The 18,501-nt window shown below is 43.8% G+C and overlaps 1 protein-coding gene across 1 annotated transcript in view; it reads right to left on the minus strand.

Moving 5' to 3' along the window:
* Positions 1-18,501, minus strand: part of KIAA0319L (KIAA0319 like) — a 202,265-nt gene that overhangs the window by 87,769 nt on the left and 95,995 nt on the right. The gene's annotated exons all lie outside the window — the stretch shown is intronic.

Genomic DNA, 18,501 nt, shown 5'->3' on the forward strand with positions numbered 1-18,501 from the left:
ATAAGCCTTTGTTGGTCAAGTTTTGCTCCACATTCACATAAAGCTATATTTACATGTGTGGTGGGCATTTCTAAAATGAGAATACAAGCCTGGAAAGGATCGATCACAAAATGGACACCAATTGTACTGTCAGACCCCATTGACTATTTAGTGGTCTGTTGGGTTACTGTTAGTGTCATTCTACTGACATTTCACTGGCTAAAAATCCCAACCCAACCATCTGATGTGTATGGTGGTGACCCGACTCTCCACAAATGGCAGATGTTGGATTTCAACATGTCTGACCTTTTTGTTCTTAAAGCTATGGCTACAGACATTCTGCAATGGGACTGATTTTACTTTTAAGTTACAGCTGTGGTCCAAATGCAAACAGTGAGTTGTGTGCAATCTTGAAGACCACAGCAGTCAGACATTAATTAAATGCAATCAGTCCTGCTATAAAAATTCTTAGTGTAACCCTAACCCGATGGTGGTTTCACATGTCCGACATTCATGGTCCAAGTAGGCACCAACTGTGGGTCTTCTGGACCCAGAATCTATAGCCTTACATATGCCTATGAGGCTGCTGGAGTTAATCCGCCAATGGAGGTGTACGATAGCGGCTTACTTCTCTCTTGCTATGAAGAAACATGCCCACTCAGCGGACAATGTATGTTGCACGGACAGCAGTGTAACCTGTATGGCCAGTCTTAGGTTAGGGCTACACCTAGACTAATAAACACCCAAGCTAAATATGTTGTGATGGCAGTGTTTCCAGGAATGCTTTGAATAGCTTGGAAATCTCCTCAGGCAAAATTGCCGCAGCCAAGTGAGTTGGTACCCATATTCGAATTTCTGAGTAATCCTAAAATTAAGGTTATAACTAGACACCTAGCAGGACATCATCAGGTGGGGTGATGGAGAAGTGACTACTTTTTCAATGGCCACTGCCACAGTAATTACTTCTATCACAGCCAACTCTTTCTCTGAAAAGAGAGGTCATCAAGGGGCCATGATAGAAGCGGGGCGAGTTACAGCAGCACTGCCCCATAACTTCTATCATGGTCCTCAAACATTTTGTCATTTTGAAGTGTGCCAGTAGCAACTGAAGCTGCGGTCACGTCTCCAACACCATTCTTGAAACAGGACACAATCAAGTGATGGCAGTGACAGAGTTGTGGTAAGTGACCCCAACTGCCCCTGATGATGTCCTGTTTCAGGGGAGTGATAGTAGCTACAGAGAAATAACCACAGGGCAATCCTCCTGGGACTTTCCTTCAAAGAAGACGTCACAGGAAGTAAAAAAAAAATGTAAAAAAAAAAAGCACATAAAGAGATTTGCAGAAGGTAGGGAATTTATAAAGAAAATTACAAAAGTGATAGGGGATACAGATAGATATTTATAAAAGGGCTATTTAGGTATCGGAGAACTTCTTTAAAAAGCGTTTTCTCGAGATTTCCAACCAACTTTATGGAGATAAAAAAGTAGCTGCTTTTAGTGATCACTCAATAATCAAAACGTAGTGAATTTAAAAAAATTGAAAAAAAAAATTTGCAGCATGCACTACTTTTTTTCCGTATTAAATTCAATTGAAACAATGGACATTATATGAACATTAATTATTACATTTTTTTTTTACAGATCCACTGCAATTATTAAAATAGGAAATATTATTTGGCCTTTTATTACATTCTAAATGTTAAAATTGATGTATAAAACATGTGCCATATGGATATAACAATCAGACATATGGATGATATGTGGAGAACCATGAAAAATCGTCAGTTTTCTATCTGGATCAAAAATGAACTTTTTCACATACACTTGTCTGAACTCTAACTTAAAAGGAACCTGTCACCAGGTTCTCCCCATATAACGTAGGGCCATAACCTGTAGGTGCTTCTAGAATGCTGTATATATGTCACCAATGCGCTCTGCATAACACAAAAAAGACCATTGATTATACTCACTCACTTCTCTCTGCCCTGCAGAAGGCAGCAAAGTATTGTAGTGCGCACCAACGCCTTTTGCCCTTTCCCCACGCATGTGCATTACAGTACTTTGCTCTACCCTTGGCAGGACAGACAGATATGCGCTTGTGAAGGAGTGCGATGGAGGACAATGTGAAGCAAGAAGGAGGACGGCAATCGTAGGGAGAGAGAAGGCGCCGGATCAAGGCCAGAGACGGCCATCGGACCGGTCTGGACCGCCCCATAGGTGTGTTGATAAAAGTTTTTTTTGTGTGTTATGTCGATGGGATTTGGGACTTATATACAGCATTCTATAATGATGTATATGAGGGTGAACAGGGGCTGGTCCTACTTTTTATGGTAAAAACCTAGTGACAGGTTCCCTTTAAAGGAGTTTTCCTGACACTGCTGTTCAGGAGCGCACTGCTCCTCAGCCTCTTGCTTACCGAAAAGTAACAGGCACACTCCTGTTTGAATGATGATTTGAACTAGCAACATCATTACGACATTGGTCCAAATTGTACACTCCAATGCTTTGCCTCTGTAGCATTACAGAAGTGCAGGAGCACTGGATCCAGCCAGCTTCAGCACATTGCCTATAAGTTCTATAGAAAAGAGGTCCTTGCCTAGGAGACCAGACATAACTGATTGACAGCATCAGTGGCCGATTAGGCAACAAGGAGTAAAAAATATTACAAGATTATTTTTAATAACAAGTAAAGTGCAAAGTGGAATTTTTAAGCATTTACGATGGTGAGAATAACCCTGAAGGCTTGTGTGCATACATGTAGGCTGGTTTAGGAGGAAATTCAGCAAGACAACATTAGTATAGTTTGCTTAACACATTCTGTGTGTTGGTCGATATAGGAAGTGCAAAGGTTAAAACCTGCCAGCATTATATTACTACTCCCGCCACACAATTCAAGATGGTCCCTTTTTTGAGAGGTTCAATGATGTTTATGTTGGCTCAGGTCCACATCCTGCTTGCAGGATGACATGTGATAACACAACCTGTAAAACCCTGGGACCTTTTACAACTACAGTGGGTATGGAAAGTATTCAGACCCCTTTAAATTTTTCACTCTTTGTTTCATTGCAGATATTTGGTAAATTTAAAAAAGATAATTTTTTTCACATTAATGTACACTCTGGACCCCATCTTGACTGAAAAAAACAGAAATGTAGAAATGTTTGCAAATTTAATAAAAGAGAAAAACTGAAACATTACATGGTCATAAGTATTCAGATTCTTTGCCCAGACACTCATATTTAAGTCACATGCTGTCCATTTCTGTGTGATCCTCCTTGAGATGGTTCTACACCTTCATTGGAGTCCAGCTGTGTTTAAATAAACTGATAGGACTTGATTTGGAAAGGCACACGCCTGTCTATATAAGACATGCTCACAGTGCATGTCAGACCAAATGAGGATCATGAGGTCAAAGGAACTGGCCAAGGAGCTCAGAGTCAGAAATGTGGCAAGGCACAGATCTGGCCAAGGTTACAAAAGAATTTCTGCAGAACTCAAAGTTTCTAAGAGCACAGTGGCCTCCATAATCCTTAAATGGAAGAAGTAAAGGACCATCAGAAGTCTTCCTATACCATTACCTGGCCATCCAGCCAAACTTTGCAATTGTGGGAGAAGAGCCTTGGTGAGAGAGGTAAAGAACCCCAAGATCACTGTGGCAGAGCACCAGAGATGCAGTAGGGAGATGGGAGAAAGTTCCACAAAGTCACTATCACTGCAGCCTTCCACCAGTCAGGCCTTTATGGCAGAGTGGCCCGATAAAAGCCTCTTCTCAGTGCAAGACATATGAAAGTCAGCATAGAGTTTGCTAAAAAAAAAAACACATGAAGGACTCCCAGACTATGAGAAATAAGATTCTCTGGTCTGATGAGACGAAGATAGACCTCTTTTTGGTGATAATTCTAAGTGGTATGTGTGGAGAAAACCAGGCACTGCTCATCACCTGCCCAATATAATCCCAACAGTGAAACATGGTGGTGGCAGCATCATGCTATGGGGGTGTTTTTCAGCTGCAGAGACAGAACGATTGGTTGTCATTGAAGGAAACATGAATACGGCCAAGTACAGAGATATTCTGGAAAAAAAATATTTTCCAGAGTGCTCTGGACCTCAGACTTGGCAGAAGGTTCACTTTCCAACAAGACAATGACCCTAAGCACACAGCTAAAATAACAAAGGAGAGGTTTCAGAACAACTCTGTGACCATTCGTGACTGGCCCAGCCAGGGCCCTGGCCTAAACCCAATTGAGCATCTCTGGAGAGACCTGAAAATGGCTGTCCACCAACATTCACCATCCAACCTGACAGAATTGGAGAGGATCTGCAAGGAAGAATGGCAGAGGATCACCATATCCAGGTGTGAAAAACTTGCTGCATCATTCCCAAGAAGACTCATGGCTGTACTAGCTCAAAAGGGTGCTCCTACTCAATACTGAGCAAAGGGTCTGAATACTTATGACCATGTGATATTTCAGTGTTTATTTTTTAATACATTTGAAAAAATTACTACATTTCTGATTTTTTTCTAGTCAAGATGGGGTGCAGAGTGTACAGTAATGATAAAAAAATGAACTTTTTGGAATTTACCAAATGGCTGCAATGAAACAAAAAGTGAAAAATTTAAAGGGGTCTGAATACTTTCCGTACCCACTGTTTTTCAAAAGTTCTATGTTCTCGGGGATATCTTAAATATGTAAATTTCTGTCTAATACACACATGGCCAAAATTGTTGGTACCCTACTGGTAAAGTAAGAAAAATCCCCAATGGTCACTGAAGTACCTTGAAACTGACAAAAGTATTTTTCAATTTAAATTTAGTGAATAATGAACAAATAAAAATCAGACAATGCTTTTGAAATGAGTTTCAACAGAAAAAATAAAACTCAAACAAACAAAAAAAAAACAAAACTGAAAATGGCCTGGAAAAAATGTGAAAACAGTCAAAATAATTTGACCATAGGGACATGTGAAACTAAGGTGTGTCCTATAATTATTATCACGTGTGTCTACAGACTACTAGTCAGATTGCCTAAACTCTTTCCCTTCGCAGCTACCGTAATTTGTTCCCCTCCCCTTCTTCCAAGCAACATAACTTAAGTTACAACATAAGTTTTGAAAAACAGGAAAAAAATCCAAGTGTAGTGAAATTTTGAAAAAAAACGAAATTCTCAGATATCAGATGTTTGTTTTTTTTTTGAGTGGAGAAAAAAAATTCAGAAAAATAAGTGACTGCCACTGATGATGTCCTGTTTCAGGGGGGATGATCATAGCTGCAGAGAAATAACCGCTGTTCCTTCAAACAAAACATCACAGGAAGTGAAAAAATGAAATAAAAAAGCACACATGGGGATTAGCAGGATAGAGAGAATGGCAGGGAATTCTATTATAAAGCAAATTACAAAAGTGGTTAGGGGTTACAGATAGATATTTACAATAAATTAAGGCTATGTGCACACGTTGCAGATTTGTTGTGTTTCCACAGCGTTATTTCTGCACGGAAATGCTATAAATCCGCAATGGATTATTAAAGCAATGTTAATCAATGGCATTGTTGAATTGTTGTGCACATGCAGTGGAAATTTCCATCCTTATTTACAGCGTTTTAGTTTTAGCAGCATGTCAATTCATTTTGCGGATCTGCAGCGTTCTGCACCCATTGACTTCCACTGAGTCAGTCAAATCCGCAGCAAAACCGCAGGTGTAAAATGGTTTGCGGATTTGCTGCGGACTTGTGTACCAAAAACGCTGCAGAAAGGAAATGATGTCAGAAGGTGGAAGAGTGTGTGGGCGGAGAATATGTGTGTGGGTGGATATGTGCGTGTGTGTGCGGGTGTATGTGATAACGCTACCGCCGGTACTGTCGGTCACAGCGCTGTGGGATCATGCTGGCAGATGTCAGCGTGATCCCGCAGCTGACTGTGACCTGCAGCGGTGACCTGTGGTAAAAAAGCAGGTGTGGGCCGATGAGACTACAGCTCCCATCGGGCTATGTCTGCTGTCAGTGATAACCGTGACTTATAGTGACCAAGAGGGGCATGTGCCTGCCAGCAGCACAGGGGGGCATATAGTGACCAAGGGGGGGCATGTGCCTGCCAGCAGCACAGGGAGGCATTAAGTGACCAGGGGGGGCATGTGCCTGCCAGCAGCACAGGGGGGCATATAGTGACCAGGGGGGGCATGTGCCTGCCAGCAGCACAGGGGGGCCTATAGTGACCCAGGGGAGGCATGTGCCTGTCAGCAGCACAGGGGGGCATATAGTGACCCAAGGGGGGCATGTGCCTGCCAGGAGCACAGGGGATCATATAGTAACCAAAGGGGGCATGTGCCTGCCAGCAGCACAGAGGGGCATATAGTGACCAATGGGGGGCATGTGCCTGCCAGCAGCACAGGGGGGCATATAGTGACCTGGGGGGCATGTGCCTGCCAGCAGCATAGGGGGCCATATAGTGACCCAGGGGGGCATATGCCTGTCAGCAGCACAGGGGGGCATATAGTGACCCAAGGGGGGCATGTGCCTGCCAGCAGCACAGGGGGACATATAGTGACCAAGGGGGCATGTGCCTGCCAGCAGCACAGGGGGGCATATAGTGACCCAGGGGGCATGTGCCTGCCAGCAGCACAGGGGGCCATATAGTGACCCAGGGGGGCATGTGCCTGTCAGCAGCACAGGGGGGCATATAGTGACCCAAGGGGGGCATGTGCCTGCCAGCAGCACAGGGGGCATATAGTGACCGAGGGGGCATGTGCCAGCCAGCAGCACGGGGGGGCTATGTGCCAGCAGAAGGATGGGGGTTATATAGATACCAGGATGAGGAACATATGATTTGTAAGACGGACACTGGCATTATAAGACAGACCCCCATTTAACACAAAAAATTATTTTTTTCTCTTTTTCTTCACCAAATTTGAGGGTGCGTCTTATAATCAGGTGCGTCTTATAAAGCGAAAAATACGGGGTATTTCATAGAATAAAATGCAATTTAATTATTTACAAAACATACAATGTGATTTTCTGTTTTTCATTTTTGAATTCCATCTCTCACAGTTGAAGTTTCTGGAATAAAAATTCCAGACCTCTCCATTCTTTGTAGGTGGGAAAACTTGCAAAATTGGTAGCGTATCAAATACTTATTTTCCCCTCTGTATGTATGCACAATTATACACTGATAGTTTTCTGTCACTGCTAGGACCATCTAATGAACAAAAATTCAGAGGTTCAGGCCTCATTCAGATATCCGATTTTTGCGTGTAATTGCTAACCATGTTTTTCACCGATAGCACTCAATACCCATGATATTCTATTGGAACATTCAGACAGATGTCTTGATTTTTTCCTCGGACCAAGTGGTCCGCACAAATATTGGAGACATGTCCAATTTTGACCAGAGGGTCGCATCAAAAGCCGCAGTGAAAATCAAAGGGTCCTTGGAAAAAAAATTGGACCACACACAGATGACATCCTAGTGCGGTCCAATTTTCATGTACTCTCAGAATGGACAAGTTGGAGAAACTGTTTTTGTTTTTCTTTTTATTTCTCCACATACGAGAAAATTGAATGGCACTCGTATCACACTCTTATCAGAATAATAGGTCCGATTTTCTCGTATGCGAACAAATTGGATGTCCGAATGAGATCTAACATGAATTATACTGAGACTTTTCTCAGAAAACTATATATTAATCTGGGGATTTGGATGTTTCGCCACCAGCAGTTCGCCCCCGGGTACATTTACTTCACCTGTGGGAAGTTATACCATCCAGCTGCCATACCATCACCCCAGAGGACCTCTTTAAGCAGCGTCGGACCCTACTGACCGAACACCACAGGTGGCGTTACGAACAAACTTTATTCTTAAACTTCCTACCTTTCCCTTTAATTGGGTGCCCAGGGCCACGGGCCGGGTCGCAGCCACTGTGACGTCCCCTTCAAGTACCCGACCCGGTACCGAGTACCCCACTGCCCTGGCGGGCGACTCAGCTTGGCGTTACGAACAGGATGTGCCCGGGGGCGAACTGCTGGGGGCGAACTGCTGGGAGCAAAACATCCTATAACCATTAATCTGTGCCCTATAACATGGTGTCGGCAGATTAGACAGATTTTCATGGTGACTGGTTACCTTTTATCAATGGGGATGTGATGAAGGGGACGCAGCTTCATTGTGTAGATTAGAGGTCAAACTTACCCCCTTGTTAAACATTTTTGGACAGTCCCAAGGATTGGCCGTCAATGCTATAATGTTGGAGAACCCATTCAATGCTTTAGCTGATGCTTGTACCTGTCTCGCAACAGGTGCATATAAGCAAGTGTAAAAAAATCTAGTTGATAGGTTGTATATAACATAAGTGATTCACTGTAGTTCTCAAAAAACGTGGAGGATTTCTAAAAGTTGCAAAAACAAACAAACATCAAATCATGGAAATATATCCTTAGATTAAAGGGAACCTGTCAGCAGGATTGTGTACATTAACCTATACACAGTCAGGTCAGCGCCATTATACTGATTAAAATGATAACTGAGGGTGATTAAATCCATCTTGTGGGTGTTGTTTAATCTTTATTTTCAGTTTTCAGTTAATAATATGCCTGTGCTGCGGGGCGGCCTATGAGCGGGGTTGAGGGTGGGGCTGTGGGGGTCTTCATGTGGTCCTCTGCTTACATATTCATCTGTATGGCTTCTGACAGGTCACTGATCCCTCAGCAACCTGCCCCTATTTTACATACTGAATATATTATTGTGTGGTTATAAAAAAAAAATAAAATTCAACTTAATAAAAATGGCAGCGGCGCCTACGCTGTAGCATGATACATGCCTAATATGCATATATGCATTTATGCTTTATTCCTATAGTATCATGGGGTAAACAAATAAAAATTATCTTCATCAAAATGGCGACGTAAGTGGCGCCTGCGCAGTAGCATCTATCATGTTCCGCAATTGCCATTTTGATGAAGTGGAAATTATTTTTCTAATCCCACAATATTATATGCAGTATATAAAATAGGGATATGAGGGATCAGTGACCTGGCAGAAGCCATACAGTTGAATATGTAAGCAGAGCACCACATAAAGCCCCGCTCACATGCCGCCCCAGAGCACGAGCATATCATTAACTGAAAACTGCAAATAAAGATTACACAACAACCACAAGACGGATTTCATCAACCAAAGTATCATTTTAATCAGTATAATGGTGCCAACCTGACGGTGTCTGTAGTTAACTAATCCCTATAGGCTTGAATGGCTGACTCTGATCCTCAAAAATGGATGGGATATAAGTCATGCACTGAGCTTAATGAAATAGACACTGTGGGAGATCGGCTCACTCAGATGTACACAGAGGAAGACACAGAAACACTGTCTCTTTAAGTCCTTCACTGGTTTATTATGTACATGCAGCATAAACTAAGGTGAAGTAACAATAAACACAGCCCTTTGGGCAAACAGGAAAACAGAACAAAATGGCATATCAAAGTCCATACGTCTGTTCATACGTTCAGTCTAGCACCAACACCACTCTAGAGTTAGCCTCTCCAGACCCACTGAACACCTAATGACTCCAAAGGCTGGCTATTAGTGATGGGCGAATATACTCGTTACTTGAGATTTCCCAAACACGCTCGGGGGTCCTCCGAGTATTTTTTAGTGCTCGGAGATTTAGTTTTCCTTGCAGCAGCTGAATGATTTACATCTGTTAGCCAGTTTGATTACATGTGGGGATTCCCTAGCAACCAGGCAACCCCCACATGTACTTAGGCTGGCTAGTAGCTGTAAATCATTCAGCTGCGGTGATGAAAACTAAATCTCCGAGAACTAAAAAATACTCGGAGGACACCCGAGCATGCTCGGGAAATCTCGAGTAACGAGTATATTCGCTCATCACTACTAGCTATTTATATCCTAGACCACACCCTGGGGTGGAGATATGGCGAACAACCTCCCACCCACTCTATGGTTGCTCACGTAAACCCAGTCCATAAAATGGACGATTAGCCCCTCTCAACACATAATGTGCTGGAGCAAACGTCTAGGTTTCAAATCACTGAAGCTAATAGCCTGAGTGAAACATATCTCCTCTCTAGTACTGTACCAGACAGACTTTGTCACAGACACAGTCCAGTCCACTTTTGGGCACCACATTTTAAAAAAAGACTTCAACAAACTGGAGCAAGTTCAGACAAGAGCGACCAGAATGGTGACTGGTCTGCAAACCATGTCCTATGAGGAACATTTACAGGATTTAGGAATGTTTAGCTTGCAAAAAGAAAGACTGAGAGAAGACTTAATAGCTCTCTACAAATATCTCAAGGGCGGTCACATTGTAGAAGGATCATCTTTATTCTCATTTGCACAAGGAAAGACTAGAAGCAATGGGATGAAACTGAAAGGGAGGAGACACAGATTAGATATTAGAAAAAACATTTTGACAGTGGAGGATGATCAATGAGTGGAACAGGCTGCCACGAGAGGTGGTGTGTTCTCCTTCAATGGAAGTCTTCAAACGGAGACTGGACAGACATCTGTCTGGGATGATTTAGTGATTCCGGCTTTGAGCAGGGAGTTGGACCAGATGACCCAGGAGGTCCCTTCCAACTCTAATATTCTATGACATTAAAAATATGTATGTGTGAGTTGTATTATTTATCCCTACAGATCAATGTGTTGTCTGTTTAAAAAGTGGACATTGTACAGATAAGAAAAAGTGGAAGACCGATGCATCATTAATGCCATACAATAGCTGCTCATGAAACGTTGATTTAGCTGCCAGCTATTCCATCTGATCCTCCCACGGACATGATCACAGAACATAAGACACCTATAGGATGAAACATCAGCCAGGCACCTCTCACGGTGGATTATGTCCTGTGAGAATAAAAGATCAGGCATGTTGAAATGAACATACTCGATCCTTCCTTCCCCTGACATCTGTCAAGCTTACACTAAAGCATACACATTCAAGTATATTCCGTTTTTTCATGTATAGTCGCCTAATGCCCTCCATTTGCCTAAAGCTGCCTCCTTTTCTTAGATCGGCATTTTGTTCCTCCGACTTCCAAAATGGCCGCTGCAATGGCATGGCTCAGTCTGAAGTCTAAAACACTCCTCTCCTCCTTACGGTATTTTGTGCTGTTGATCAGAAATGAAGAGGAGTCATGGTTTAGACTTACCACTGCACTCCCCATTCCACAGAGGTGGTCATAGTGGATGTAGAAAGGAAGGCCAAACTGAGTTGAGGAGCCAGAGGCAGGACACCAGGTAGGGTGATTACATAGGAATAATGTAAAGGCACTATAATTCTATAGGAAAGCATTGAGAATCTCCTTTAACCCCTTAGTGACAAAGCCAATTTGCAGCTTAATGACCGGGCCAATTTTTACAATTTTGACCACTGCCACTTTATGAGGTTTGTCTGAAACACTAACAGATCCCGCTGATTTTTCGTGACATTCTACTTCATGATAGTGGTAAAATTTCTTCGATATTACTTTCGTTTATTTATGAAAAAAACGGAAATATGGCGCACATTTTTTAAATTTTGCAATTTTAAAACTTTGAATTTTTAGGCCCTTAAATTATTATTATTATTATTTATTTATATAGCACCATTAATTCCATGGTGCTGTACATGAGAAAGGGGTTACAAACAGAGTTACAGATATCATTTACAGTAAACACGTTTACAGTGACAGACTGGTACAGAGGGGAGAGAGTACCTTGTCCTTGCGGACTAAAGGTACCTTCACACGAAGCGACGCTGCAGCGATAGCGACAACGATGCCGATCGCTGCAGCGTCGCTGTTTGATCGCTGGGGAGCTGTCACACAGACCGCTCTCCAGCGACCAACGATGCCGAGGTCCCCGGGTAACCAGGGTAAACATCGAGTTGCTAAGCGCAGGGCCGCGCTTAGTAACCCGATGTTTATCCTGGTTACCAGCGTAAAAGTAAAAAAAACAAACAGCACATACTTACATGCGTCCCCCAGCGTCTGCTTCCTGACACTGACTGAGCTCCGGCCCTAACAGCACAGCGGTGACGTCACCGCTGTGCTTTCACTTTCACTTTTAGGGCCGGCGCTCAGTAAGTGTCAGGAAGCAGACGCTGGGGGACGCATGTAAGTATGTGCTGTTTGTTTTTTTTACTTTTACGCTGGTAACCAGGGTAAACATCGGGTTACTAAGCGCGGCCCTGCGCTTGGTAACCCGATGTTTACCCTGGTTACCAGTGTAAAACATCGCTGGTATCGTTGCTTTTGCTTTCAAACACAACGATACACAGCGATCGGATGACCAAATAAAGTTCTGCACTTTATTCAGCGACCAGCGACATCACAGCAGGATCCTGATCGCTGCTGCGTGTCAAACGAAACGATATCGCTAGCCAGGACGCTGCAACGTCACGGATCGCTAGCGATGTCGTTTCGTGTGAAGGTACCTTTACATTCTATGGGATCAGATATGTCACACGAAATAGTTAATAAATAACATTTTCCACATGTCTACTTTACATCAGCACAATTTTGGAAACATTTTTTTTTGCTAGGAAGTTATAAGGGTTAAAAGTTAAACAGCGATTTCTCATTTTTACAACAAAATTCACAAAACCATTTTTTTAGGGACCCCCTCACATTTAAAGTCACTTTGAGGGGTGTACATGACAGCAGAAAATACCCAAAAGTGACACCATTCTAAAAACTGCACCCCTCAAGGTGCTCAAAATCACATTCAAGAAGTTTATTAACCCTTTACGTGCTTCACAGGAACTGAACCAATGTGGAAGGAAAAACACGGGTATTACATACCTGGTAATGTGTTTTTTCATGAGACATGACGGCACCACGAGAGAGGGGATCCGCCCATCAAGGACAGGAAACCTTCAAGATAAAAGGGGCGGCTCCTCTCTCCACATCAGTTGTTTTACAGAGTACGAGAGGAACTCCGCTGGTTAGTGTACACATAAATAATAGATCCTATACGGTTCTATTCACCGATACCCCCAGGGAGTGTATAATACAAATAATGCTAATAATGCACCCAACTAATGACGTGATCAAAAGGGTGGGAATATAAGGGTGCCATCATGTCTCATGAAAAAACACATTACCAGGTATGTAATACCCGTGTTTTTCCATCATACATGACGGCACCACGAGAGAGTTACAGAGATTGTATTCTCTTTAGGGAGGGATCACTGCTTGTAACACTCTTCTCCCAAATGTGAGATCAGAGGTAGCAGATAGGTCTAGCCTATAATGTTTAAAAAATGGACAGAGAGGACCAAGTGGCCGCCTTACAGATTTGGTCGATGGTAGCATCTGCTCTCTCCGCCCACGACGTCGCCATGGCCCTCGTGGAATGGGCTTTCAGACCCTGTGGAACAACCCTGCCTGCACTACTATACGCTAGAATAATGGCCTCTCTCACCCACCTAGCTATAGTCTGTTTCGAGGCTTTAAGGCCCTTCCTTGACCTCTGGAACGAAACAAATAAAGCCCTCTGCTTCCTCCAGGATTTTGTCACCTCTAGATACTGTAGGATACATCTCCTAACGTCTAGGCAATGGAGTCTCTCCTCTTTCTTGTTACTTGGATTGGGACAGAAAGAGGGTAGGGTTATGTCCTGAGCCCTATGAAATCTAGATACCACTTTGGGGAGATATGCCGGATCTAATTTTAATACAACCCTATCGTCCATGATTTGTGTGTAAGGGGGGTCAGCTGACAACGCGTGTAAATCCCCCACCCTACGGGCCGATGTAAGGGCCACTAACAAAGCTGTCTTTAATGGCAGTACCTTATCAGATGCTGTATTTAAAGGCTCAAAGGGGCTTTCTGTTAAAGCTGTCAATACTAAATTTAGATCCCATGGTGGAGGAGTAGGGGATGGAACAGAGTCAGCTCTACTACAGGCTCGGATAAACCTCACCACCCACCTATTGCTTGCCAGGTCACAGTTGAATAGGGCTGCTAAGGCTGAAATGTGTACTTTGAGGGTACTAACAGCTAACCCCAGATCTAAGCCCTTTTGCAGGAACTCCAGTATTGCTATTATCGGGACCTCCCCTTCCCGTATTGGCCCTGAGCTGGAGAGGAATTTCTTCCATATTCTCCCATATATCTTGGTCGTTATTGGTTTTCTGCTGCTGAGCAAGGTGGATATTAACCCAGCTGAGAACCCTTCTTTCTCTAGTAACGACCGCTCAAATGCCAGGCTGTCAAATGAAGCCCGGAGTTCTGCGGGTGGTTGAAGGGACCCTGCGTTAGAAGGTCCTGGTCTTCCGGGAGAACCCACGGGTCCGTCACTGACATCACTCTCAGCCAGTAAAACCATGGTCTTTTCGGCCAGAAGGGAGCTATGACAATTACCCTGGCCTTGTCCTCCCTGATCTTCCTCAGAACTGCTGGAACTAAACATATCGGTGGGAAGGCATACAGGAGTCCTGACGTCCATTCTATACTGAAGGCGTCTACTGCCAACGGCCTGTCTGCTGGGTTCAGGGAGAACTTTTGAACCTTTTTGTTGGCTTTTGAGGCAAAGAGGTCTATACTGGGTCTTCCCCACATGTGTATTATCCGTTGAAAAATTGACTTTTTTAGGGACCATTCCCCTTGCCTCAAGTGGTTCCTGCTTAAAAAGTCTGCCTTTATGTTGTCCACACCTCGGATATGCAGGGCCGATAATGACAGGAAGTGCCTTTCGGCTAGAGACATGAGTCTTGTGGTTATGTGCATCAGTGACCGAGACCGGGTGCCCCCCTGGTGGTTCACGTATGCGACCACTGTTCGGTTGTCCGATAGGACTCTCACATGATGCCCTGCCAAGTGTGGAAGTAACCTCTCTAGCGCCTTTTCTATTGCTAGGAGCTCCCACTCGTTTGAGGATAGATCTTTCTCATCTTGAGCCCAGGGGTCTTGGACCCATAGTGTGTCTGAGTGAGCTCCCCACCCCCATGGACTGGCGTCTGTTGTGATTACCTTGGAGGCTGTGAATGTCCAGGGAACGCCTCTCGGGGATGACTATCTGTAACCACCATCTGAGAGATTGGAGCACAGAGAGTGGGAGAGTGAGCTTCTGCTCTAGCTGCCCCTGAAGTTCCAGGTCGTTCTGCAGCACACACCACTGCAGTTCTCTTGCATGGAACTGGGCCCATTTTACTGCTGGTATGCAGGAGGTTAGGGACCCCAATACTGACATGGCTCTTCTTAAAGTCATCTCTGGCTTTTTTAAAGTGGCCATAATCAGCTGTTTGACTTTTTCCTCTTTTTCTTCTGGGAGGCGACACTCCTGTGCCACAGAGTCTACTGTTATCCCCAGGAAATTCTGGACCATAGCTGGCTCTAGTTTTGATTTTTTGAGGTTTAGTAGCTATCCCAGTGTCTGTAGAGTGTCCATCACTATCCTGACCTGCTCCTGACAGTGAGAAAAATGATAATTACTTACGGGTAATTTGATTTTCCATATCCATGACAGCACCGGTACATGAGAGATGGTCCCGCCCCCAAGAACAGGAAACCTGCATAGGAGATAAAAGATGGGGGCGGCACCTCTCTCCTCAGTTTGTTTACAGAGAATGTAAGGTAACCGCTATGTTAGTTTTAGGCATATATACATAATTTTAAACTCTAAGACTATTTATCTATTGTTATGTTAAGTGGTTATTACCCCATCTTTTGTTTGTGTTTTTTTTTTTTTTTTTTTTTTTAAGAGATTTTTTTAAGATTTTTTTTTTTTTTTTGTGAATCACACACCATCACCAAGATAGGGCGGGAACTAGAGCGGTGCTGTCATGGATCTGGAAAATCAAATTAGCCGTAAGTAATTATCATTTTTTCCCTTCCCCATGACAGCACCGGTACATGAGAGGAAGAAATAGAAGGAACCTCTAGGGTGGGACAACGGCAGATAGCACTTTTCTCCCAAAGGCGAGATCTGATAGCCCCAGATTTAATCTATAATGGCGGAAGAAAGTAGAGGGTGAAGACCATACTGCTGCATTACAGATTTGCTCTATAGACGCATTTGCCCTCTCTGCCCAAGATGTGGAAATAGCCCTAGTAGAGTGGGCCGTAACACCAGGTGGAGGGACCTGCCCCGCAGAGGAATAGGAAAGTGATATAGCCATACGGAGCTACCGTGCAATGGTTGATTTTGTGGCCTTTTTTCCCCTGTTTGCCCCCTGAAAGGAGACAAAAAGGGCTGAAGACTGTCGCCATGGACTTGTCACTTCTATATATTGAAGTAGGCAACGTCTGACGTCCAAGCAATGGAAGGTTTCTTCTCCCTGGGATTTTGGATTGGCACAAAATGAAGGCAAGACTATCTCCTGGTCCCTGTGAAATTTCGAGTTGACCTTTGGTAAGAAGGCCGGATCAGATTTTATAATTACCCTGTCCTCTAGAAATGTAGTGTAAGGAGGGTCTATAGATATAGCCTGAAGCTCACTAATGCGTCTGGCTGAGGTAAGGGCAATGAGAAGGACCGTTTTTAAAGTTAGCGCTTTTTCCGATATGGAGGAAAGAGGCTCAAAAGGAGAGGAGGTCAAGGCATTTAAAACTAAATTTAAATCCCAGGGAGCGACCTTTGGACGAGGTTTAAATGGTCTGGCTGTAAAGGAGGCCCGAATGAACCTATACACCCAGGGGTGATCAGCCAATTTTTGGTCAAACAGGGCGCTAAGCGCCGAGACTTGCACTTTTAGGGTGCTGGTAGATAATCCTCTCTCCAGCCCCTTTTGGAGAAATTCTAGGATTTTTGATATAGGGACTTTCTGAACGGTATCTGTTATCCGTCGGCCTGAGAATTCTAAAAATTTTCCCCATACCCTTTGGTATTTATCAGCCGTGATCTTCTTTCTACTGGACAGTAGAGTAGTAACCAACGGATCCGAGAACCCCTTTGCTAGCAGAAGTCCCCTCTCAAGTTCCAAGCAGTAAGGTGTAGGCTGTGAACCTGAGGATGTGTCACTGGACCCTGGTGCAGAAGGTTTGGAACCTCTGGAAGTATCCATGGGTCCGAGATGGACATACGTCTGAGCCAAGTGAACCAAGCTCTCTTTGGCCAGAAGGGTGCGATTAAGATTATGCGTGATTTCTCTTCTCGGATCTTCTTCAGGACTGTGGGGATTAATGGGATTGGGGGAAACGCATAGGCTAGTTGGAATCTCCATTGGTGCAGTAACGCATCTACTCCTTCCGGGTAAGAAAAAGTCTTCCCGCTTCTTCCATTAGGGGACTTGATCTGGTTCCCCCCTGTTGATTTATACACGACACTGTTGTGCTGTTGTCGGACAACACTACCAGATGTTTTCCTTTGACATCCTCTTCCGTTTGAAGAATCGCTTGCCTTACCGCTGTTAGTTCCTTCAAGTTTGAGGAGGCTAATTGCATTTGTGAATCCCATAGACCCTGTAGGATCCGATCTGATAGGTGTGCCCCCCAACCTAATGGGCTCGCATCCGTGGTTAGTACCACCGGATTCTGGATTGACCATGGGACCCCTTTTTTTAGATTTTCGGAATCTAGCCACCAGCTTAGAGAGTCCCGTACATGTTGTGACAATACGATTCTTCGATTTAAGTTGTAAGGTATTTTTGTTTGTTCTGACAGGATCTGCCACTGTAGGTCCCTTGAATGAAGTTGTGCCCATTGGACTGCTGGAATTGTTGCAGTTAGCATACCTAGGAGGGACATGGCTTCCCTCACCGAGACATATTGGGCTACCTGTATTTGTCTTACCCGTTGTTTTATGGCCTCGACTTTTCTGTCTGGAAGGTTACAGACTTGTCTGATTGAATTTAATTGTATCCCCAGGAACTCTTGTATCTGGACCGGAATCAATCTTGATTTTTTTAAGTTTATTATCCACCCTAGTTTGGTAAGCAGCTCTCGTACTGTCGTAACTGCTTTTATGCAATCTTCTTGTTTGTCGGCTATAAGGAGGAAATCGTCCAAATAGGGCACTAGTAGAATGTTTTCTCTCCTTACGAAGGATGCTACTTCCGAAATTATTTTTGTAAAAATACGAGGAGCCACTGATACCCCAAAGGGGAGACATTGGTATTGTAGGTGGGTGTAGACCTGCCCCAGCTGCACAACCAACCTCAGGAATTGTTGATGCTCTCTGCTGATTGGTACATGATAATAGGCATCGGTAAGGTCTATGACTGCCATGTAACATCCTGGATACAGCAGTTTTACCGCCGTTCTCAGAGTCTCCATTTTGAATTTTTCCACTCGGATGAATTTGTTTAATTCTTTTAAGTTGAAAATTGTTCTTAATGACCCATCCGGTTTTGGAGTGAGGAAAAGGGTGCTGTAAAACCCCCTCCCTATTTCCTGTGGAGGTACTCTTACCAGGACTTTTTTGTCTAAAAGAAGACGAACTTCTTTCTCGAGAACTAACTGGTTCTTTTTGGCCACCCGAGTAATTTTTATTCGGTGAGGAGGCAGGGAGATGAAGTTTAATCGTAGGCCGTCTGATAACAAGTTGATTATCCATGGAGACGGCTGTAAGGTTACCCACTGATGG

This window comes from Ranitomeya variabilis, chromosome 3 (genome assembly GCF_051348905.1).
Source record: "Ranitomeya variabilis isolate aRanVar5 chromosome 3, aRanVar5.hap1, whole genome shotgun sequence".
Taxonomy (NCBI): domain Eukaryota; kingdom Metazoa; phylum Chordata; class Amphibia; order Anura; family Dendrobatidae; genus Ranitomeya; species Ranitomeya variabilis.